The 23244-nt window shown below is 45.8% G+C and overlaps 10 non-coding genes across 10 annotated transcripts; all 10 read left to right on the forward strand.

The window, feature by feature from the left end:
• The first annotated feature begins 16066 nt into the window (after nt 1-16066).
• Nucleotides 16067-16230, forward strand: LOC135035376 (U1 spliceosomal RNA). Its single transcript, XR_010230420.1, has one exon. It is a non-coding gene; the product is annotated as a U1 spliceosomal RNA (small nuclear RNA).
• Nucleotides 16231-16382: 152 nt separating this feature from the next.
• On the forward strand, nt 16383-16545 carry LOC135035400 (U1 spliceosomal RNA). Its single transcript, XR_010230442.1, has one exon. It is a non-coding gene; the product is annotated as a U1 spliceosomal RNA (small nuclear RNA).
• Nucleotides 16546-17216: 671 nt separating this feature from the next.
• On the forward strand, nt 17217-17380 carry LOC135035369 (U1 spliceosomal RNA). Its single transcript, XR_010230413.1, has one exon. It is a non-coding gene; the product is annotated as a U1 spliceosomal RNA (small nuclear RNA).
• A 152-nt stretch (nt 17381-17532) lies between these two features.
• LOC135035403 (U1 spliceosomal RNA) lies at nt 17533-17695 on the forward strand. The gene has a single exon (XR_010230445.1). It is a non-coding gene; the product is annotated as a U1 spliceosomal RNA (small nuclear RNA).
• Nucleotides 17696-18370: 675 nt separating this feature from the next.
• On the forward strand, nt 18371-18534 carry LOC135035382 (U1 spliceosomal RNA). Its single transcript, XR_010230426.1, has one exon. It is a non-coding gene; the product is annotated as a U1 spliceosomal RNA (small nuclear RNA).
• A 152-nt stretch (nt 18535-18686) lies between these two features.
• LOC135035344 (U1 spliceosomal RNA) lies at nt 18687-18849 on the forward strand. Its single transcript, XR_010230395.1, has one exon. It is a non-coding gene; the product is annotated as a U1 spliceosomal RNA (small nuclear RNA).
• Nucleotides 18850-19520: 671 nt separating this feature from the next.
• Nucleotides 19521-19684, forward strand: LOC135035389 (U1 spliceosomal RNA). Its single transcript, XR_010230432.1, has one exon. It is a non-coding gene; the product is annotated as a U1 spliceosomal RNA (small nuclear RNA).
• Nucleotides 19685-19836: 152 nt separating this feature from the next.
• Nucleotides 19837-19999, forward strand: LOC135035357 (U1 spliceosomal RNA). The gene has a single exon (XR_010230401.1). It is a non-coding gene; the product is annotated as a U1 spliceosomal RNA (small nuclear RNA).
• A 2630-nt stretch (nt 20000-22629) lies between these two features.
• On the forward strand, nt 22630-22793 carry LOC135035350 (U1 spliceosomal RNA). Its single transcript, XR_010230400.1, has one exon. It is a non-coding gene; the product is annotated as a U1 spliceosomal RNA (small nuclear RNA).
• A 152-nt stretch (nt 22794-22945) lies between these two features.
• Nucleotides 22946-23108, forward strand: LOC135035342 (U1 spliceosomal RNA). Its single transcript, XR_010230393.1, has one exon. It is a non-coding gene; the product is annotated as a U1 spliceosomal RNA (small nuclear RNA).
• The last annotated feature ends 136 nt before the right edge of the window (nt 23109-23244 follow it).

A 23244-nucleotide genomic window follows, 5' to 3' on the forward strand; every position in this document is an offset into this window, starting at 1 on the left:
TAGTATACTGAGCACCACAAGACAATGAGCAGTGATACGGAGCACTGATGAGATTACTAGAACTGACACTGAGCAGCCAGATGCAGCACTGGACTATTAGTAATGTTCTGTAGTATACTGAGCACCACAATGCAGCACAAAACAATGAGCAGTGATACTGAGCACTGATGAGGATACTAGAACTGACACTGAGCAGCAAGATGCAGCACTGGACTATTAGTAATGTACTCTAGTATACTGAGCACCACAATGCAGCACAAGACAATGAGCAGTGATACTGAGCACTGATGAGGATACTACTGAGAACTGACACTGAGCAGGAGAGACACACTACAATTTCATCTTGCGCCTCTTTTTTTATTTATCTTTGCATCATGTGCTGTTTGGGGCTATTTTTTTAAGTGCCATCCTGTCTGACACTGCAGTGCCACTCCTAGATGGGCCAGGTGTTTGTGCTGCCCACTTGGGTCGCTTAGCTTAGTCATCCAGGGACCTTGGTGCAAATTTTAGGACTAAAAATAATATTGGGAGGTGTGAGGTGTTCAGAATAGACTGGAAAGGAGTAGAAATTATGGTTATTGAGCTTAATACTATAGGATCAAAATTACCCCCAAATTCTATGATTTTAGCTGTTTGAGGTTTTAAAAAAAAATCACCCGAATCCAAAACCCGAAAGGGTGGTTTTGCCAAAACGCGTCCGTATCCAAAACACAACTGCGGATCCGAAACCAAAACCAAAACATGAAACACGAAAAATGCCCGCTGCACATCTCTAGTTAGGGGAGAAGCATGTAGCCTTGTAGACTATGCACAGCTATATCTAGAAAAATATACGATCTAATCTTTAATCAACCAATGCAAGAAAGTATTTAATGTGAAAATACGAAACACTAGACTAATTGGAGGTGCGCCCTAAAGCAAATTACAATGTTAGGATTAGGGGGTTCGGAAAGACCTCTAGTGTATACACTACTATATACATTTTAAGATAGGAAGGTACAAATTACATATTCACATTGCATCTATGGGCTGGATTCAAATGTCCCTTTCCTCCCTCAATCGTGCCCGTCAGCAGCTATTCTAATGTTGCTGCCAACGGGTGCGACATGTTTATTTCAGCTCGCTACCCCCAGGGGAAACAAGCTGAAATGTGTGCAAAGAGACCCATTTGGGCAACCAAACGGTGTCTTTTCACGATCGCGCCCATTACTTTATTCAGGTTTAGGTGCTTTGTGCACCTAAACCAGAGTGTAATGGGCGCAATAATTGAGGGCATTTGAATTTCCCTTATATGTGTGTGTGTGATATACACACAGACACACATACTGTATTTCTTTATATAATGGACACCTCAGTTTCTATTCATTCATGTCCTGCCCCCTACTCTGTCAGACCCCTTCCCCTCTACTTTTCTGACCCCAAACGCCACTCATTCTTGTTGAGTGCTGGTGGGCCCATTCAGAATTTTGCTATGGGGCCCACAAAGGTCTAGTTACGCCACTGGGCAGGGTTATAGAGGAGGCGGTGCAAGGCATCCTGGGAACAGTCAAAGCTTTAGCCTGTTGGTGCCTTGGATCAACATCCAACTCTACACCCCGATGTTAGTGTAGTGCCTTTTGGGGTTAAGGTTTTACAGAAAGTTACAGGTTTTTTTAATTTAGTAAAATATGCCCCATTTTAAAGATAGGGCATTTAAATTTGTTGCACCTGTGCAGTACATAGCAGCCTGCAGGGCATGTACAGTGGCTTCATTTGGGTGCACATACATTGCCGGCTCCTGGTCGCAAACTGAAATTATTGTGTGTAAGTGGAATTAGCGGTGTTTATGTCATACAGGGGGGTGGGGGAGGTTTGTGGTTGGCGGGGGGCACGCTGTGCGATTATTATCCTGCATCTATACATACATGCGCTAACACCTGGACATACACTGATGTACCCACACCTAATATCCATACATACACGCCCTGACACCTGGACATACACCAACATTCCCACACCTGCATCTATACATACACATGCTGACACCTGGACATACACCAACATACAAGCACCTGCATCTATATATACACGCGCTGACAAATGGACATACACCGACGTACCCACACTTGCATCTATACATACATGCACTGACATCTGGACATACAAGCACCTGCATCTATACATACACGCGCTGACACCTGAACCTACACTGACGTTCCCACACCTGCATCTATACATACACATTCTGACACCTGGACATACACAGACGTACCCACACCTGCATCTATACATACACGCGTTGACACCTGGACGTACACTGATGTACACACACCTACATCTATATATGCATGGATGCAAATGTGGGTACGTCTGTATACGTCCAGTTGTTAGCATGTGTATGTATAGATGTTAGGTGTGGGTACATCAGTGTATGTCCAGGTGTCAGCACATGTATGTATAGATTCACATGTGGGTACGTTGGTGTACGTTTAGGGGTCAGCGTGTTTATGTATAGATGTTGGTGTGTGTATGTCAGTGTACGTACAGATATAGGTGTGTGTATGTATGTATGTATGTATGTATATGTATAGAGGAAGGTGTGATACATACATATAACACATACATGATAGATACATACATATATCACACACACGATAGATAGATAGATAGATAGATAGATAGATAGATAGATAGATAGATAGATAGATAAATAGATAGATAGATAGATAGATAGAACACATACATACAAGATAGATAGATAGATACATACATACATACATACATACATGATAGATACATATATACACACACATACGATAGATAGATAGATAGATAGATAGATAGATAGATAGATAGATAGATAGATAGATAGATAGATACATATATATATATATATATCACAAACATATATGATTCATACATATATCACACACACATACATGATACATACATGAGAAAGACCTGGGATGGTGATGAGGCCCGGGCCCCCTGCTGATGTTGCGTTGAGGAAGGCAGTGTTCCAGGGCAGATGCCAGTCGGGGAGAGCGCCGCGCAGCCCGGGAAAAATACTGCTGAGGAGCTACATCTGGAAGAGCCCCAGGGAGGGAGAGTGTCACATGCCCCATCCTGCGCGGCACACTCTGCAGGCCTGCACATGGGAAGGGAGGTCTCTCGCCACACATACTCACCCTGCTGCTGAAGCCCCGCTGCTGTCCCCATCAGCGCTCTCCAGCGGGGAGCGGGGCCAGGATGAACCTCAACCTGTGAGAACTATCTTCATGATCAAGAGATCTCATATGCAAGATAAGTATGTGTTGGGAAAGGGCTGGGGAGGGCGGCTGCTCGGGTACACCCTCGTCAAGTTAAGGAGATTTAACTGAGGAAGCACAAGGGAACTCTCGTCTGGGGACAACAACTGCAGGGAGACCACATCTTTTCAGATGAACATGGGAGGGCGGAAGGCTGCCTAATACTGAAGCACCCTCAGACATTAAACCATATGCAACAACTATTGCAAACATTCCTGGGGGAAGGTCTGCAGCAGACGGATTTGCATTCAGTGATGTCATCCAAGCAGTGGGCCAAAGTTGGCTTGAACCCTCATCTGTATATGAAAAGAGAAAAGGGGCATGGCGGTCTTTTGCGGCGCTTGGATAACCCCAAGTTTGCATTAAACACCCCCACCCTCCTTCGGTGTGGGGCTCATGTTGGCCATGCCCAAGCCCCTGAAGCATTCAAGCTGATTTCTTGCAGCAGCTGGGCACTGTAACAGCTTCAGAGCTGCTCTACAAGACAAGTAAAAGGGTGTGGGCCCTGCAGCACCACCGGTAGTTTGCATACACACATATATAGGACAGCATCTCTTATATGCCCCAGGGTCAATAAAATAGTATCCTTGTCTAGGCTATCCATCCCCTCAGATAAGGCATTTGTCCATGCCGCTACAGCACTACACACCCAGGTCGACGCAATTGCCGGTCTGAGTAAGGTACCTGAATGTGTATAAATGGACTTCAGGGTAATCTCCTGTTTGCGGTCAGCACACTCTTTGAGGGTAGCCGTATCCTGGGATGGGAGGGCTACCTTCTTGGATAAGCGTGTTAATGCTTTGTCCACCCTAGGGGAGGATTCCCATCGTAACCTATCCGTTGATGGGAAAGGATACGCCTTAAGAATCCTTTTGGAAATCTGCAGTCTTTTATCTGGAGATTTCCAAGCTTTTTTACATAACTCGTTCAGCTCGTGTGAGGGGGGAAAGGTTACCTCAGGCTTCTTTCCCTTGTACATATGTACCCTCTTGTCAGCGACAGGGGGTTACTCTGTGATGTGCAAAACATCTTTTATTGCCATAATCATAAATCGAATGGATTTTGCCAATTTTGGCTGTAACTTTGCATCATCGTAATCGACACTGGAGTCAGAATCCGTGTCGGTATCTGTGTCAACAAACTGGGATAGTGGGCGCTTATGAGACCCTGACAGTCCCTGCAACATAGGATCAGGCATGGGTTGAGACCCTGACTGTCCCAAAGCTTCTGCCTTGTCTAATCTTTTGTGCAATGAGTTTACACTAGCATTTAAAACATTCCACATATCCATCCAATCAGCTGTCGGCGGAGACACCACATTCATTTGCTCCCGCTCCTCTCTAATATAGCCTTCTTCCTCAGACATGTCGACACACGTGTACCGACACACCACACACACAGGGAATGCTTTTTCTGAAGACAGTTTCCCCACAAGGCCCTTTGGAGAGACAGAGAGGGAGTATGCCAGCACACACCCAAGCGCTATATAACCCAGGAATAAAACAGTAACTTAATGTTTGCCCAGTAGTGCTGCTGTATGTAATTTGCAAATTATGTGCCCCCCCCCCCTCTTTTCAACCCTCTTGTCTAACGTGGTATAAGCAGGGTAGAGTCCGGGGAGCTTCCTCTCAGCGGTGCTGTGGAGAAAAAATGGCGCTGGTGAGTGCTGAGGGAGAAGCCCCGCCCCCTCGGAGGCGGGCTTCTGTCCCGCTTAAACTGTAAAATTGGTGGGGGCTCATACATTTATACAGTGCCCAGCTGTATATATGTTATATTTTTGCGAAAGAGGTTTATATTGCTGCCCAGGGCGCCCCCCCTGCGCCCTGCACCCTTACAGTGACCGGAGTATGTGAGGTGTATGGGAGCAAAGGCACACAGCTGCAGTGCTGTGCGTTACCTCAGTGAAGATCATGAAGTCTTCTGCCGCCTCTGAAGTCTTCTTTTCTTCTCATACTCACCCGGCTTCTATCTTCCGGCTCTGCGAGGGGGACGGCGGCGCGGCTCTGGGACGGACGGCGAGGGTGAGATCCTGCGTACCAATCCCTCTGGAGCTAATGGTGTCCAGTAGCCTAAGAAGCAGGACCTTGCAACTCAGAGAGTAGGGCTGCTTCTCTCCCCTCAGTCCCTCGATGAGGGAGTCTGTTGCCAGCAGTGCTCCCTGAAAATTAAAAACCTAACAAAATACTTTCTGTCAGAAAGCTCAGGAGAGCTCCTGAAAAGCACCCAGTATCAAACTGAGGTCTGGAGGAGGGGCATAGAGGGAGGAGCCAGTGCACACCCAGAACTAAAGTCTTTCTTAAAGTGCCCATGTCTCCTGCGGAGCCCGTCTATCCCCATGGTCCTTACGGAGTCCCCAGCATCCTCTAGGACTTTAGAGAAAATAGGATTTTAATACCTACTGGTAAATCCTTTTCTCTTATTCCGTAGAGGATGCTGGGCACCCGTCCCAGTGCGTACTGTGTCTGCAGTTATTAAATGGCCCTTAACTCCAGAACATTTATGTGGAGACAACTTTCCTGACTTGACCATCTTCCTTGGATGTTTCCCCCTGTGTGACTGCTCCCCAGCCTCAGAGGGTTGCATCCGTGGTCCCTAGGATCCCGTCCTGGATCCCAAACCATCGCCCCTCTAGGTGGTGAGAACTGTGCAGCCACCAATGGAGTGAGATTCTGGTCTTGGAAGACAGGATTATCCTCCGGTGCATGTGTAGGTGGGATCCGGACCACTTGTCCAACAGGTCCCACTGGAACACTCTGGCATGGAGCCTGCCAAACTGAATGGCCTCGTAGGCCGCAACCATCTTCCCCAGCAACCGAATGCATTGATGGATTAACACTCTTGCTGGTTTCAGAATTTGTTTGACCAGACTCTGGATCTCCAGAGCCATTCCACTAGAAGAAAACCTCTTCTGTGTCCAGTATCACTCCCAAAAACAACAACCGCATCATTAGGACCAACTGCGATTTTGGCAAGTTTAGGAGCCAACCATGTTGTTAAAGAACTGTCAGGGAGAGTAGATGTTTTGCACCAGCTGGTACCGGGATCGCGTCCTTTATCAGGAGATCATCCAAGTACGGGATAATTGTGACTCCTTGCTTGCGAAGGAGAACCATCATTTCCGCCATCACCCTGGTGAAAATCCTCGGAGCCGTGGACAGACCAAACGGCAACGTCTGAAATTGGTAATGACAATCCTGAATTCCAAACCTCAGGTAGCTTGATGCAGTGGCTAAATGGGAACATGTAAGTAGGCATCCTTTATGTCTACCAAAACCATAAAATCTCCTTTATCCCCCGGACTGGAGATCACTACCCTGAGAGATTCCATCTTGAAATTGAATTTCTTTAGGTAGAAATTAAGGGATTTCAGATTTAAGATTGGTCTGACTGAGCCGTCCGGCTTCGGGACCACGAAGAGGCTTGAATAAAAACCTTCTCCCTGCTGACTAAGGCTGATTTGAACAATTGGTGAGGGGGAACTTCTTGAAACCCCAGTTTGTACCCTTGGGACACTATTTGTAAAACCCACGAGTCCAGGTCCGAATGAATCCAGAACTGTCTGAAGAGTTTTAGACGTGCCCCCCAGTGGCGGAACTAGCGAGCAGTGGGCCCATGTGCGACAAAATGGCTTGGGCCCCCCCCCCATCCCATCCCATCCAAGTCCACCCCCTCACTCCTGGAGAGGATCTGGTGAGGGGGGCCTGCTCAGGGAAGTGGATACCTAGCAACAGTGCCGTAACTAGACATTTTAGCAGTGTGTGCAAGAAACGGCATTGGAGCCCCACCCCTGCATGCAAAACAGGGGCAGTGCGCGCCGTAGGCGCGCGCAAAAAAACATAGTGGCGTGGCTTCGTGGTTAAGGGGTGTGGCCACAAAATAATACCAATTCATAAAACGGTGCACAGTAGTCTCCATTATTCAAATTACGCAGCACAGTAGCACCACTACACCAGGTAGAGACCCTTTTACACCTTATGGCGGACAGATTCCTCTTTTTACACATTACAGCAGACAGCGTCCTCTTTTTACACATTACAGCAGACAGCGTCCCCTTTTTACACATTACGGCAGACAGCATCCCCCTTTTTTACACAACGGCAGACAGCGTGCCCTTGTTACACATAGCGGCAGACAGCGTACATTTTTTTCACATAACGGCAGACAGCCTGCCCTTGTTAAACATAGCGGCAGACAGCGTACACTTTTTACACATAACGGCAGACAGCCTGCCCTTGTTAAACATAGCGGCAGACAGCGTACACTTTTTTCACATAACAGCAGTCAGCCTGCCCTTGTTACACATAATGGCAGACATCGTACACTTTTTACACATTACAGCAGACAGCTTGCCCTTGTTACACATTACAGCAGACAGCTTGCCCTTGTTACACATTATGGCAGACAGCGTGCCCTTGTTACACATTACGGCAGACAGCATCCCCCTTGTTACACATTACGGCAGGCAGATTCCCCCTTGTTACACATTGCGGCAAGCAGATTCCCCCTTTTTACACATTGCGGCAAGCAGCTTCCCCCTTTTTACACATTGCGGCAGGCAGATTCCCCCTTTTTACACATTGCGGCAGGCAGTCCCCCTTTTTACACATAGCTGCAGGCAGATTCCCCCTTTTTACACATAGCGGCAGGCAGATTCCTCCTTTTTACACATTGCGGCAGGCAGTCCCCCTTTTTACACATAGCTGCAGGCAGATTCCCCCTTTTAACACATAGCTGCAGGCAGATTCCCCCCTTTTACACATAGCTGCAGGCAGATTCCCCCTTTTTACACATAGCGGCAGGCAGATTCCCCCTTTTTACACATAGCGGCAGGCAGATTCCCCCTTTTTACACATAGCGGCAGGCAGATTCCCCCTTTTTACACATAGCGGCAGGCAGATTCCCCCTTTTTACACATAGCGGCAGGCAGTCCCAACAAAGAAAGAAAGAGAAGAAAGAAAGAAAGAAAGAAAGAAAGAAAGAAAGAAAGAAAGAAAGAAAGAAAGAAAGAAAGAAAGAAAGAAAGAAAGAAAGAAAGAAAGAAAGAAGAATTATACTTACCCTCTCCGCTGGCTCAGGCTCCTCGTGCAGCTTGACGATTCCCGGGCAGTAGAGAAGGAGGAGAAGGGAGGTGGAGGAGGGAGCCGCAGCAGCGCTGTGTTATTGGAGGAGGCGCTGCTGCTGCTGCCCCTCTGCTTCACTATAGGCTGTTCTCGGAAGACAGCCTATAGTGAAGCAGAGGGGCAGCAGCAGCAGCGCCTCCACCAGTAACAAAGCGCTGCTGCGGCTCCTTCCTTCACCTCCCGTCTCCTCCTCCCCCCCGTGCCGCTGCTCCTCTCATCTCCAAGCGACCCTCCTCCCTCTTCGTGTGTTACAGAGGCGGCAGCGTGTCTGGTGCTGCGGCTGCTGCCCGTAGTGCCCTGGCCTGATCTGTTCGTTACGACGGGCGGGCGGCGGGAGTCGCAGGACGCAGACCCGACGGGAGCGCTGGTGTGCGGCTGCGGCATGATACAATGAGTCATTGTGACTCATTGTAATGCCGGCGGCTGTGGGCCCTTGAGTGCGGCGGGGCCCCAGTGCAATGCACTGCCTGCCCTGCCAGTAGTTCCGCCCCTGGTGCCCCCCACTGGTGTGGGCTCCTGCAAGAGAGCTCCAGCGTCATGCAGTGGATTTGGCAGAAGCAGAGGACTCTGCTCCTGCGATCTTGAAGAGGCTTCTTGGAGTCAGCATCAGCATTCCCTTGGTGAATCCACAATGCCCTCCTATCCGAGACTGCCATGAAATTGGCCCGTGAGCACTTGTGCCCGGTGTAGGATTTTTAAATATGTGTAGTTTACTGTATGCAAGGGTTTAAAACCTTTTAGGAACTGAGATCTAAGGTGTATTACATGTAGTTTAAAAAAAACAAAAAAGGTTTATTTTATGGCAGTAGTTTCCAAACTGGGGTTCTTGCACTGGTAGCATAGTTTGGTGGTCCAGGACCAATTAAAATTATTTATACTTTATTAAATTGGCAAAACCATTCCCTCACAACATAACTGAACCTGAGGATGACATGCTATAAACACAATTTACTTAATTTTATATTTTTTTCTGAATTTCTCAATAAAAAAAACTTTGGCCTAGGGGTGCCGTGAAACAAATTTTGATACTATTTATTTATATAGTGCTCTTTCTCCAACAGGACTCAAGGCGCTTGAGATATGGCTTCTGGAACTGAACACAGGATTCTAAATGTGGCTCTACCAAGGACCTATACAGTGGCATTACAGGTTGAGTATCCCTTATCCAAAATGCTTGGGACCAGAGGAATTTTGGATATCGGATTTTTCTGTATTTTGGAATAATTGCATACCATAACGAGATATTATGGTGATGGGACCTAAATCTAAGCACAGAATGCATTTATGTTTCATATATACCATATACACACAGCCTGAAGGTCATTTTAGCCAATATTTTTTATAACTTTGTGCATTAAACAAAGTGTGTGTACATTCACAGAATTCATTTATGTGTCATATACACCTTATACACACAGTTTGAAGTTCATTTAATACAATATTTTTAATAACTTTGAGTATTAAACAAAGTTTGTGTACACTGAGCCATCAAAAAACAAAGGTTTCACTATCTCAGTCTCACTCAAAAAAGTCCGTATTTCGGAATATTCCGTATTTCGGAATATTTGGATATGGGATACTCAACCTGTATTACTTTTTTCTGCTACTGGTTCTTTACCTATGCAAACAAGCATCTGACTTGCCTTTCCTATTGCTTTGTTACATTGCTCACCTGAAATAGTAATACTTAGATAGCTTTCCTCTTGCCATTATAATGCCCTTAATATTATAGTTAGCCTTTGTATTTTTGAGACGTGTATGATTTTGCATTTTTTGGCATTAAATGTTGCCATGTTCTTGACCATTCCTCTAGTCCAGGGGCGGAACTGCCAGAGACAACGGAGTCAGTTGCCGCCGGGCTCCAGCCCTAAAGGGGCTTCCTCCATTGCCCTCCGGCTGTTACGTGCCCTTCCTACTAAATAGACAAAGGCGCTACCAGCAGGGTCTCGCAGTTTGTACATTCCATGCCGTAACACCCTTCTTTCCACCTTTTTAAAGACCCAGCCCAGCAGCCTCGCCGCTGCCACCACCGCTAGCTGCAGCACTGCCAGCGGTGGGGTGCCCCTGCTTCTTCTCACACAACAGATAGCTGGGCAGCACTGCAACTGCCTGCCTGATTGCTCCGCCCCCTTCCGGCTCCCAAGCACCTCTGCTGCCCAGTGATCCAGGAGCCTGCTGCTAGGAAGAAGTGGCCGAGCTTCAGCAAGCGAGTCTGGACACTGGCGGAGGAAGCCATGATAACCAGATAATGGGGAGTGGAGAGCCAGTTCCAAGGTAATACTTTATACAGCTGGTTGAGATCCTGGTCGGTGGATATGGATTCCAAGAAAACCCTGGAGGTGCTTCCTTTCAAGGGAGACACTCTCTTTGGAGAAGACCTCAATAAGATTGTAGCTGATCTGGCTACTGCTAAAACAGCTTGCCTACCTAGTATGACTCCTACCACGCAGAAGGCTAAAAGTACTTTCCCTTGGCCCTTTCATCCTCAAGGTAAAGCGTACCCAAGGTCAGGCATACCCAAAGCAAGCTCATGCTTCCAGACCTGACAAGCCCAGACTGAAGCAAGCCTGGGCTGCCCATCAGCCTGCTTCCAAAACGGACAAGCCTGCCGCATGACGGTGCAGGCCTCCCTCTGGGGGATCCCAGGGTGGGGGGCCCGACTTCTAGGTTTGGCATAATTCTAAGCTAGAGAATTCTGTTTGGAGCTCACCTTGTACTTTGTGAAGAAATAATCAGCATTGTGGCTGAGCAGATACATGTAGTGTGTGGCTGCAAACTGCATGGATCTGCTGCGTTGTAATGCTGATACTTTTTTTTTTCAAAGTACCAATAGCTTCATATAATGTTCACAATTTTTATGCAGGATCAAATAGCTCAATAGGTAGGGTGTTTGATTAGAATTCAACAGGTTATAGGTTTGAATCCTGGGTATGGTAGTTTGAGATGTGTTATTTAATAAAGTATGTTGTTCTGACTGCCGGCATCCTATCACCTGGGATATCATACTAAATAAATGGAGTTGATCAATTTCTTTTTTATTTTTTTTCAAACTAGGGACAATTTCCAGATACTTTTCTTTATAACTGAGATTGCCCCCTGGAACTTCACATCAGTTGACAACTATGCATGAGTGGGCAGTGCTTGCTCTGGATCTGCCCACCCATTTATGTGCCGTCATAAAAGAAAGCACAACTGACAGTTATCCTGGGCGTACACTACACAATTATCTGTCAGGCTATCTATCCAGTCTGGATGGATGGAATGAAAATCTGGTAATGTATAGGAGCAAATGTCAATTAACCATTTGCTCCCAAACACTAGAAAAGTGGTCAAAAATGGTCATAACACAAATTGGTTAAACCCAAAATTTAACCAATTTGTTTAGGGGACCATTTTTGTCCATTTTCTAGTGTTTGAGAGTAAATCGTTGATGGTCATTTGCTCACATAGATAACCGGATTTCTATTCCAACCAGCCAGTGTTGGAGATATGGTCTGCCAGATTACATAATGCTTACCAGAGCCATAACTAGACTTTTTGGTGCCCTGTGACAGATAATTATATGCCCCCCTCCCCATTATTGCAATATGGACAAAAGGCGCATGCCTTGTGGGGAAGGGGCATAACAAGATTGGTCTCAGAGAAAGCACATGAGATATGAAGATATATCTAGTATACTTGACACTCAATGGTTTGTGGTATTGCCGGGGTGCCCTCCTTAAATGCATATACAGTCACACATGGCGTGTTTGTGCAAATGGCATATCAGCAGTCAGCACTAACTGGTGACATGCCATTTGTACAAGTAAGCCATGTGTGACTAATATATAAACATACTTTATTAAATAACACCTCAAACTATCATACCCAGGATTCAAACCTATAACCATGTTGAATTCTAATCAAATACCCTACCCATTGAGCTACTTGATCCTGCATCTATTCTAACCTCCAAAAACAGATTCAGTTGCATTTTCCAGCGTGTTTTGTTTGCGCCTTTGCAAATGTCTTACATCGACAAACTTATTTAGTACTATTTTGCAAATAGGGTTACATTGTCGCAACATTGTGTTCCCTAATTGCTTGATTTTTTTAAATGCAACAATTGATAAAGACACCTGATAATTGCTCTGTGGAGTCTTATTTTGTGTCTACTTCTTATCTACATTTAATTCCCTACCTCTAATCAAGGCATTTTTAAATGCTGGGGGCTGCCAGGACGTGAGGCCTACCTAGACTTTAGATCTGAATTTGAAAGTACTTGTGAACTAACTTAATTTCCTACTTCTAAATTCATTCCTAAATTCACTACTTACATTAATCCTGTAGTTGGGCATTTTGAGCCTTCAATTGTGGGCATTGTTTTGTGTCCAGACCAGCAGCTGGTGGTGTGCATTTGCTGGAAAGGCATCGAAGACCTCCGATATGCTGCATCTCCTGATGTGTGTCTCCCTCAAGTGGCTGTCAGCAAATGCATGCTAGACACCCCATTCCAAGCTGATTGTGACATCACGGAACATGCATCATAGAACAGGCATGCTAGAATATGGGTCTTCAACCTGCGACCCTCCAGCTGCTGTGGAACTACATATACCAGCATGCCCTGCCTCAGTTTTAGCATACCTTAATAGCAAAACTGTGGCAGGGCATGCTGGGATGTGTAGTTTCACAGCAGCTGGAGGGCCACAGGATGAAGACCCATGTGCTAGAGCCAAGCCGCAGGTACATTGAATGCTAGCAAGCTGAATGTTTAAATCCTTTTTGTTCCGCAGCATTCCAATGCGGAAGATTCCATGGAACCAGAGATTATTCCATTGAGAAGGACATGCTGCCTGGATGACTGCACTGTGCAAATTAAATCACGGAGCCAGTTGGCTTGTGGGTGGCTCTGGTGACTGGGTGGTTGGGTGGGCGGTGTGTCGGAGGTGGAGCACATGCAAATGAATGTGTATCATCCAGCTAGTGAGAGTGAAAACTCATGCAGGAGTGTGCCTGCTTGTCAGTGGGTTATGCACCTTGCCAGGCGTCAAATCTACATGGAGCAGCTGGAGGGGACAAGAGCAGGTTTGCAAAATATAGATAGAAGAGCATATATGCTGGCGCATTCTCCATGATTGTGTCAGCTTATGTTTTGGTGCACTGCACTTTCCTTCACTAAGTTTTAGCCATTTTGGATAAACGCAAGTGTAGTTGCTTCTCGCCCTTTTGGCTGTGATCTTGTATCGTGGTTGAAGAGTCTGCTGGAGGGATTGTTTTCTTCATTGGCGAGAGACTGAAGATATTCCAGGATGGAAGGCTTGGGAACACTATCCGTTTTTCAGTTGTGGAAGAGTTGAAAGACCGGATTGGACTACATTCTATGGTAAAGGATATCTTTGTATTTATTAATCCTCCCTTTATATGTGTCTGTCTTTCAATAAAGCTTCGGGCTTGTGATTCCCTCACCCTCTTACACTCCACACACATAGCCTTATTAACTGTTGTATTATTGTATAGTTTAAATGTATAGTGCAGTTCATGATTTATAGTGTAGGCTGGCCTGTGCTGTAGTTCTTGAACTGTACTATACCGACAGCATTTGTACTGTGTTTTATCTGTGCTGCAACACAGTACTTATGTGTGTAATGTTTATGTATGTTTTTTTGCTTCTTTATGTCAATAAAGACTGCTTTTTCAATCCAATATCTGAAAACAATCAATGTTTATCTTTGATGGCAATAGAAGTGGTATGATATTTGCTGCTTTTGAAAGGCAATATCTGATATGTCCCCTATCTGGGAACCATATATTAAATGGCTTTTCAGAAAAGGAAGATGGTAGAAGAGCTTTCAGTACTTGTTGGACCGATGCACATTTCCTATTCTAGCCTCCAAAAACAGATTCAGTTGCATTTTCCAGCGTGTTTTGGATGCGCCTTTGCAAATGTCTTACATCGACAAACTTATTTAGTACTATTTTGCAAATAGGGTTACATTGTTGCAACATTGTGTTCCCTAATTGCTTGATTTTTTAAATGCAACAATTGATAAAGACACCTGATAACTGCTCTGTGGAGTCTTATTTTGTGTCTACTTTTTATCTACATTTAATTCTCTACCTCTAATCAAGGCATTTTTAAGTGCTGGGGGCTGCCAGGACGTGAGGCCTACCTAGACTTTAGATCTGAATTTGAATGTACTTGTGAACTAACTTAATTTCCTACTTCTAAATTCATTCCTAAATTCACTACTTACATGAATCCTGTAGTTGGGCATTTTGGGACTTCGATTGTGGGCATTGTTTTGTGTCCAGACCAGCAGCAGGTGGTGTGCATTTGCTGGAAAGGCATCGAAGACCTCCGATATGCTGCATCTCCTGATGTGTGTCTCCCTCAAGTGGCTGTCAGCAAATGCCTGCTAGACACCCCATTCCAAGCTGATTGTGACATCACGGTACATGCATCATAGAACAGGCATGCTAGAACATGGGTCTTCAACCTGCGACCCTCCAGCTGCTGTGGAACTAGACATCCCAGCATGCCCTGCCTCAGTTTTAGCATACCTTAATAGCAAAACTGTGGCAGGGCATGCTGGGATGTGTAGTTTCACAGCAGCTGGAGGGCTACAGGATGAAGACCCATGTGCTAGAGCCAAGCCGCAGGTACATTGAATGCTAGCAAGCTGAATATTTAAATCCTTTTTGTTCCGCAGCATTCCAATGTGGAAGATTCCATGGAACCAGAGATCCTTCCATTGAGAAGGACATGCTGCCTGGATGACTACACTGTGCAAATTAAATCACGGAGCCAGTTGGCTTGTGGGTGGCTCTGGTCACTGGGTGGTTGGGTGGGTGGTGTGTCGGAGGTGGAGCACATGCAAATGATTGTGTATCATCCAGCTAGTGAGAGAGAAAACTCATGCAGGAGTGTGCCTGCTTGTCAGTGGGTTATGCACCTTTCCAGACGTCAAATCTACATGGAGCAGCTGGAGAGGACAAGAGCAGGTTTGCAAAATATAGACAGAAGAGCTCTCCAGCCTAGTTTGCTGTCTGTTTCCACTTCTCTTTTCTTGAGCCGCTCCCTTCTATGCCCTTGTGCACTATCCTGACTTCTCCCGTCTGCTTACTTTGTGCCTTCCAATGCACAATGCAAACTACAGGTAGTGCTGCAGGGCCCACACCCTTTTACTTGCCTTACAGAGCAGCTCTGGAGCTGTTACAGTGCCCAGCTGCTGCAAGAAATCAGCTTGAATGCTTCAGGGGCTGGGGCATAGCCAACATGAGCCCCACACCGAAGGAGGGTGGAGGTGTTTAATGCGAACTAGAGGTCATCCAAGCGCCGCAAAAGGCCGCCATGCCCTGCACGCCCCTTTTCTCTTTTCATATGCAGACGAGGGTTAAAGCCAACTTTGACCCACTGCTTGGATGGCATTACCATATGCAAATCAATCTGCTGCAGGCCTTCCCCCTGGAATGCTTGCACTAGTTGTTGCATTTGGTTTGTTGTTTGGGGGTGCTTCAGTATTAGGCAGCCTTCTGCCCTCCCATGTTCATCTGAAAATATGTGTTCTCCCTGCAGTTGTTGTCCCCAGATGAGAGTTCCCTTGTGCTGCCTCAGTTGAATCTCCTTTACTTGACAGAGATGTGCCTGAGCAGCGGCCCTCTCCAGCCCTATCCCAAATCATACTCATCTTGCATAGGAGATACCATGGTCATGAAGATTGTTTTCCCAGGGTGAGGTTCATTCATTGCATTCTGGGTATGCTGACCCCTGTGATTTCCCCAAATGTGGGAAACTTGACTGCATTATTTGTAGTAGTGGGGGACTGTGTTTGTGCTTTCCTCTGGTCAGCTCTGGTAAAAGTCAGATTTCTTTGTCTCATTTCTTCCTCTAGCCTTATTCTTCTTTTGAGAGTTCCCTTGTGCTGCCTCAGTTGGATCTCCTTCACTTGACAGGGGGGTGCTTGAGCAGCGATCCTCCCCAGCTCTAGCCCAACTCCTACTTACCTGCCAGGTGAGATACTATGATCATGAAGGTACTTCTCCCAGGGCAAGGCTCACCCATTGCACTCTGGGTGTGCTGCTCCTGCGATTTCCCCAAATGTGGGACACTTGACTGCATAATTTGTGTTTCCCCTGGTCGGCTCTCGTATAATTCAGATCTCTTTGTCTCAGGTCTCTTTCCAGCCTAGTTTGCTGTCTGTTTCCACTTCTCTTTTCTTGAGCCGCTCCCTTCTATGCCCTTGCGCACTATCCTGACTTCTCCCATCTGCTTACTTTGTGCCTTCCAACGCACAATGCGAACTACAGGTAGTGCTGCAGGGCCCACACCCTTTTACTTGCCATACAGAGCAGCTCTGGAGCTGTTACATTGCCAAGCTTCTGCAAGAAATCAGCTTGAATGCTTCAGGGGCTGGGGCATAGCCAACATGAGCCCCACACCGAAGGAGGGTGGAGGTGTTTAATGCGAACTAGGGGTCATCCAAGCGCCGCAAAAGGCCGCCATGCCCTGCACGCCCCTTTTCTCTTTTCATATGCAGACGAGGGTTGAAGCCAACTTTGACCCACTGCTTGGATGACATCACCATATGCAAATCCATCTGCTGCAGGCCTTCCCCCAGGAATGCTTGTACTAGTTGTTGCATTTGGTTTGTTGTTTGGGGGTGCTTCAGTATTAGGCAGCCTTCTGCCCTCCCATGTTCATCTGAAAATATGTGTTCTCCCTGCAGTTGTTGTCCCCAGATGAGAGTTCCCTTGTGCTGCCTCAGTTGAATCTTCTTTACTTGACAGAGATGTGCCTGAGCAGCGGCCCTCCCCAGCCCTATCCCAAATCATACTTATTTTGCATAGGAGATACCATGGTCATGAAGATTGTTCTCCCAGGGTGAGGTTCATTCATTGCATTCTGGGTATGCTGACCCCTGTTATTTCCCCAAATGTGGGAAACTTGACTGCATTATTTGTGGTAGTGGGGGACTGTGTTTGTGCTTTCCTCTGGTCAGCTCTGGTAAAAGTCAGATTTCTTTGTCTCAGATCTTCCTCTAGCCTTGTTCTTCTTTCGAGAGTTCCCTTGTGCTGCCTCAGTTGGATCTACTTCACTTGACAAGGGGGTGCCCAAGCAGCGACTCTCCCCAGCTCTAGCCCAAATCCTACTTACCTGCCAGGTGAGATACTATGATCATGAAGGTGCTTCTCCCAGGGCAAGGCTCACCCATTGCACTCTGGGTGTGCTGCCCCTGTGATTTCCCCAAATGTGGGAAACTTGACTGCATAATTTGTGTTTCCACTGGTCGGCTTTCATATAATTCAGATCTCTTTGTCTCAGGTCTCTCTTCAGCCTAGTTTGCAGTCTGTTTCCACTTCTTTTTTTTTTGAGCCCCTCCCTTCTATACCCTTGTGCACTATCCTGACTTCTCCTCCTGTCTGCTTACTTTGTGCCTTCCAATGCACAATGCAAACTACAGGTAGTGCTGCAGGGCCCACAAACTTTTACTTGCATTACAGAGCAGCTCTGGAGCTGTTACAGTGCCAAGCTGCTGCAAGAAATCAGCTTGAATGCTTCAGGGGCTGGGGCATTGCCAACATGAGCCCCACACCGAAAGAGGGTGGGGGTGTTTAATGCAAACTAAGGGTCATCCAAGCGCCGCAAAAGGCCGCCATTCCCTGCATACCCCTTTTCTCTTTTCATATGCAGATGAGGGTTCCAGCCAACTTTGGCCCACTGCTTGGATGACATCACTGTATGCAAATCCGTCTTCTGCAGACCTTCCCCCAGGAATGTTTGTACTAGTTGTTGCATTTGGTTTGTTGTTTGGGGGTGCTTCAGTATTAGGCAGCCTTCTGCCCTCCCATGTTCATCTGAAAATATGTGTTCTCCCTGCAGTTGTTGTCCCCAGATGAGAGTTCCCTTGTGCTGCCTCAGTTGAATCTCCTTTACTTGACAGAGATGTGCCTGAGCAGCGGCCCTCCCCAGCTCTATCCCAAATCATACTTATTTTGCATAGGAGATACCATGGTCATGAAGATTGTTTTCCCAGGGTGAGGTTCATTCATTGCATTCTGGGTATGCTGACCCCTGTGATTTCCCCAAATGTGGGAAACTGGACTGCATTATTTGTGGTAGTGAGGGACTGTGTTTGTGCTTTCCTCTGGTCAGCTCTGGTAAAAGTCAGATTTCTTTGTCTCAGATCTTCCTCTAGCCTTGTTCTTCTTTCGAGAGTTCCCTTGTGCTGCCTCAGTTGGATCTCCTTCACTTGACAGGGGGGTGCCCGAGCAGCGACCCTCCCCAGCTCTAGCCCAGCTCCTACTTACCTGCCAGGTGAGATACTATGATCATGAAGGTGCTTCTCCCAGGGCAAGGCTCACCCATTGCACTCTGGGTGTGCTACTCCTGCGGTTTCCCCAAATGTTGGACACTTGACTGCATAATTTGTGTTTCACCTGGTCGGCTCTCGTATAATTCAGATCTCTTTGTCTCAGGTCTCTCTCCAGCCTAATTTGCAGTCTGTTTCCACTTCTCTTTTCTTGAGTTGCTCCCTTCTATGCCCTTGCGCACTATCCTGACTTCTCCCGTCTGCTTACTTTGTGCCTTCCAACGCACAATGCAAACTACAGGTAGTGCTGCAGGGCCCACACCCTTTTACTTGCCTTACAGAGCAGCTCTGGAGCTGTTACAGTGCCCAGCTGCTGCAAGAAATCAGCTTGAATGCTTCAGGGGCTGGGGCATAGCCATCATGAGCCCCACACCGAAGGAGGGTGGAGGTGTTTAATGCGAACTAGGGGTCATCCAAGCACCGCAAAAGGCCGCCATGCCCTGCATGCCAATTTTCTCTTTTCATATGCAGACAAGGGTTGAAGCCAACTTTGACCCACTGCTTGGATGACATCACCATATGCAAATCCATCTGCTGCAGGCCTTCCCCCAGGAATGCTTGCACTAGTTGTTGCATTTGGTTTGTTGTTTGGGGGTGCTTCAGTATTAGGCAGCCTTCTGCCCTCCCATGTTCATCTGAAAATATGTGTACCTCCTGCAGTTGTTGTCCCCAGATGAGAGTTCCCTTGTGCTGCCTCAGTTGAATCTCCTTTACTTGACAGAGATGTGCCTGAGCAGCGGCCCTCCCCAGCCCTATCCCAAATCATACTTATTTTGCATAGGAGATACCATGGTCATGAAGATTGTTCTCCCAGGGTGAGGTTCATTCATTGCATTCTGGGTATGCTGACCCCTGTTATTTCCCCAAATGTGGTAAACTTGATAGCATTATATGTGGTAGTGGGGGACTGTGTTTGTGCTTTCCTCTGGTCAGCTCTGGTAAAAGTCAGATTTCTTTGTCTCAGATCTTCCTCTAGCCTTGTTCTTCTTTCGAGAGTTCCCTTATGCTGCCTCAGTTGGATCTCCTTCACTTGACAGGGGGGTGCCCGAGCAGCGACCCTCCCCAGCTCTAGCCCAACTCCTTCTTACCTGCTAGGTAAGATACTATGATCATGAAGGTGCTTCTCCCAGGGCAAGGCTCACCAATTGCACTCTGGGTGTGCTGCTCCTGCGATTTCCCCAAATGTGGGAAACTTGACTGCATAATTTGTGTTTCCCCTGGTCGGCTCTCGTATAATTCAGTTCTCTTTGTCTCATGTCTCTCTCCAGCCTAGTTTGCTGTCTGTTTACACTTCTCTTTTCTTGAGGCATTCCCTTCTATGCCCTTGCGCACTATCTTGACTTCTCCCGTCTGCTTACTTTGTGCCTTCCAACGCACAATGCGAACTACAAGTAGTGCTGCAGGGCCCACACCCTTTTAGTTGCCTTACAGAGCAGCTCTGGAGCTATTACAGTGCCCATCTGCTGCAAGTAATCAGCTTGAATGCTTCAGGGGCTGGGGCATAGCCAACATGAGCCCCACACCGAAGTAGGGTGGAGGTGTTTAATGCGAACTAGGGGTCATCCAAGCGCCGCAAAAGGCCGCCATGCCCTGCACGCCCCTTTTCTCTTTTCATATGCAGACGAGGGTTGAAGCCAACTTTGACCCACTGCTTGGATGACATCACCATATGCAAATCCATCTGCTGCAGGCCTTCCCCCAGGAATGCTTGTACTAGTTGTTGCATTTGGTTTGTTGTTTGGGGGTGCTTCAGTATTAGGCAGCCTTCTGCCCTCCCATGTTCATCTGAAAATATGTGTTCTCCCTGCAGTTGTTGTCCCCAGATGAGAGTTCCCTTGTGCTGCCTCAGTTGAATCTCCTTTACTTGACAAGGGAGGCATTTTGGATTTTTTCTTTGGGTACCCTTACACCTGATGGTCTGAATGAGAGCATTGAACTGAACAACATTGGCAGTCTCTGAAGATTTTATCTATTGATTTACCTAATATATTATTTATTGAATATCCATTTATTGTATGTTTAATAAATAAACAAAATTATTAGAAGTAGCTATTTTGGAAACAGCTTTCCTCTTAGGATGAAACTGTATAATCCTGTTGTGTGTATTCCTTTAAAATTCCTTAGTAAAATCCACTAATAATGATGAACATCAGATTTCTTCCTCCATCCTCTTTTTACACTTTCTCTTGGTTCTATATATATATTTTTTTTTCTATTTTTATTTTTCCCCCCTCCTTCTCCCAAAAGGCCCCCCTCCCTCCCCCCCCCCCCTCCCTGTTTTAAATTTTAAAATCTTTAAATATTTAAATCTTCGAATCCTTAAATTGTCTGTTTAATATTTATTTTTTCTTCAATTCTTTTTGTTGTTTAAACAGCAATGTAATTATTCCAGGGGTTAAAATAATGAAATATAGAAATAATATTAACAAAAATTAAAGGTAAAAATGAATTGATAGAATGATCCCATTAAAAGTAAATAAATAATATGGATGTTAAGCTGAGTGGGTTGGATTCGAACATGGGACTAGCTGCATAGAGTGCATTTGATGTTTCCCCTGCGCCACAAGAACTGCTTTAGTAGTGGCATGGATTTATGTTACCCTAAAAGGTTTTATATAAGTAAATGGGGATCCTTAGTGCTGAGTCTCTGAATTATGTATATGTGATTATAGATATGAGGTATTGATTGAAAGATTATAGGTTAATCTGTATATAGATTATATATTTTCTGTTATTTTTTAAACCACCTTGTTGCTTATTTTATTATTATTTTTAATCACCATGTTGCTTATTTTTATATTATGAAATGCCTTTATATGTGCAATTGCAATTAGAAAGTTGTTCCATATGTGAGTCATTACATGTATGCATCCAATTAGTACATGTATGTATCCAATCAACTAATTAGTAATACTATTGGTCCGGTGCATTTTAAAAAGAGCCTGCTAGGCTGCTGATGTATCCTCTGACGAAACCGCTCTTGGATAACAGCGGAGAAACGCGTAAGGAAGGTGATTACCGGACACTCTGATTGCTGAGATATAAGCCCGTTCATGAACGAGCTACATCACGGCGGACGTCTGATGTAAAGACAGCGGTGAAGGGGAAAAAGCAATTTGAGACCGAGCAAAAGGAGGTCTCTACCCCACGGCAGGAAGAAATATCCCGACCGCGAGTGCCAATAAGATCCAGCCACGGTTAACGGGGGTCGTAGCATACCGCTGTGTTTCACCAACCATCACAGCGCTCTCCCCCTGTTTTCTTTCATTACTCACGTGAGTTACATATGAACTTTAACTGCAGTAAATAAGAGGCGTTGGTTACAACTGTTGCTGTTCATCCACAAGAAGGAATTTAATGTATCAATTACAATTGTAAAGTAACGATTAAATTACAACAGCTGTATCCAGGAGGATTTTTTGGACACTTTAATAAACATTCCGTTGTCATCAAGGGCAATATGAAATAGATCCTGATTACATTTAGATATGGATAGTGGTGCCTATATATGTTGACTCCATTGTATTTTATTGAATGTGGGTTTCTTCTGTCTATATATATTTTTTAAAAATAAAGAGCTTGTATATTTTATTTTTTGCGCTCCCTTGATAACAAGTGTGATTATCTTTAAAATTTGGTTTATTATTGGTAGAACAGTACTACCTATGGGAGCACCATTTTATAATATATGGTGAAAATTAATAGATGTATAAAGATTAAATAAGCAACAAATTTGTGAAATAGATAAGTTTTGATAGGAGCACTGGGTTCTATATATATATATTGACATTTGGTTATATATATGTATAGACTTTATAAATTCTTGACAGAGATGTGCCTGAGCAGCGGCCCTCCCCAGCGCTATCCCAAATCATACTTATTTTGCATAGGAGATACCATGGTCATGAAGATTGTTCTCCCAGGGTGAGGTTCATTCATTGCATTCTGGGTATGCTGACCCCTGTGATTTCCCCAAATGTGGGAAACTCGACTGCATTATTTGTGGTAGTGGGGGACTGTGTTTGTGCTTTCCTCTGGTCAGCTCTGGTAAAAGTCAGATTTATTTGTCTCAGATCTTCCTCTAGCCTTGTTCTTCTTTTGAGAGTTTCCATGTGCTGCCTCAGTTGGATCTCCTTCACTTGACAGGGGGGTGCCCAAGCAGCGACCCTCCCCAGCTCTAGCCCAAATCCTACTTACCTGCCAGGTGAGATACTATGATCATGAAGGTGCTTCTCCCAGGGCAAGGCTCACCCATTGCACTCTGGGTGTGCTGCTCCTGCGGTTTCCCCAAATGTTGGACACTTGACTGCATAATTTGTGTTTCCCCTGGTCGGCTCTCGTATAATTCAGATCTCTTTGTCTCAGGTCTCTCTCCAGCCTAGTTTGCTGTCTGTTTCCATTTCTCTTTTCTTGAGTTGCTCCCTTCTATGCCCTTGCTCACTATCCTGACTTCTCCCGTCTGCTTACTTTGTGCCTTCCAACGCACAA

The sequence above is a fragment of the Pseudophryne corroboree genome, unplaced genomic scaffold, assembly GCF_028390025.1.
Source record: "Pseudophryne corroboree isolate aPseCor3 unplaced genomic scaffold, aPseCor3.hap2 scaffold_599, whole genome shotgun sequence".
NCBI classification, from domain to species: domain Eukaryota; kingdom Metazoa; phylum Chordata; class Amphibia; order Anura; family Myobatrachidae; genus Pseudophryne; species Pseudophryne corroboree.